Source organism: Echinops telfairi, unplaced genomic scaffold (assembly GCF_000313985.2).
Source record: "Echinops telfairi isolate 266 unplaced genomic scaffold, ASM31398v2 ScPeMD7_5;HRSCAF=22, whole genome shotgun sequence".
Classification (NCBI taxonomy): domain Eukaryota; kingdom Metazoa; phylum Chordata; class Mammalia; order Afrosoricida; family Tenrecidae; genus Echinops; species Echinops telfairi.
Window position 1 is genome coordinate 17,447,767 of NW_022103901.1, and position 665 is coordinate 17,448,431.

A 665-nucleotide genomic window follows, 5' to 3' on the forward strand; every position below is an offset into this window, starting at 1 on the left:
TTCATGTGAGTTGGCTGCAGTTGGCCACCGTCTGTCATTGGCCCCATCGTGTTCGAGTGATGACGGCTTTGATACAGTGGGTGAGGTTGCAGGAGATGCTGTTTTGTATGGGTCGTGTGGGAATGGTGGCTATACCCTGCAGGGTGGCTTAAGGAAGAGAGAACCAGTGAGGCATGGAGGGAAGGATTAGGATAGAGAGAGGGGTGGAGAGAGAGAGACCAAAATAAACAACATGAAGAAGAAAATAAATAACAAAACTGAACAACAACAAAAAACCAAGAGGGGAAAATCAATCATTCAAATAAACAAGCAATGACACGGTAAAAAATAATGATGATAACTAAAAAGGGCAAGAAGAAAGGGAAAAAGAAACAAGGTTAGACAAAAACGAGTGAAACAGAAAGGAAAATACATAAATTAAAACTAGAGAAGCAGAAAGAGAAAAGAAAAAGAAAAGGGAATAGTAAAGAAAAAGCTAAGAATGAAATCAAGAAAAAGGAAGAAGGGGGACAAAAGAAAAACGATACAGAAGATCAGAAAAAGAAAACCAGAAAATGTACAAAAGCAAAATAAAAACAAGGAAAAATAAAAAAAGCAAGAGAAAACTGTGACCATTAGGGGCAACACATGCAGGCTGAGTCAGCGCCCTCTCCTGGCCAGGAAGG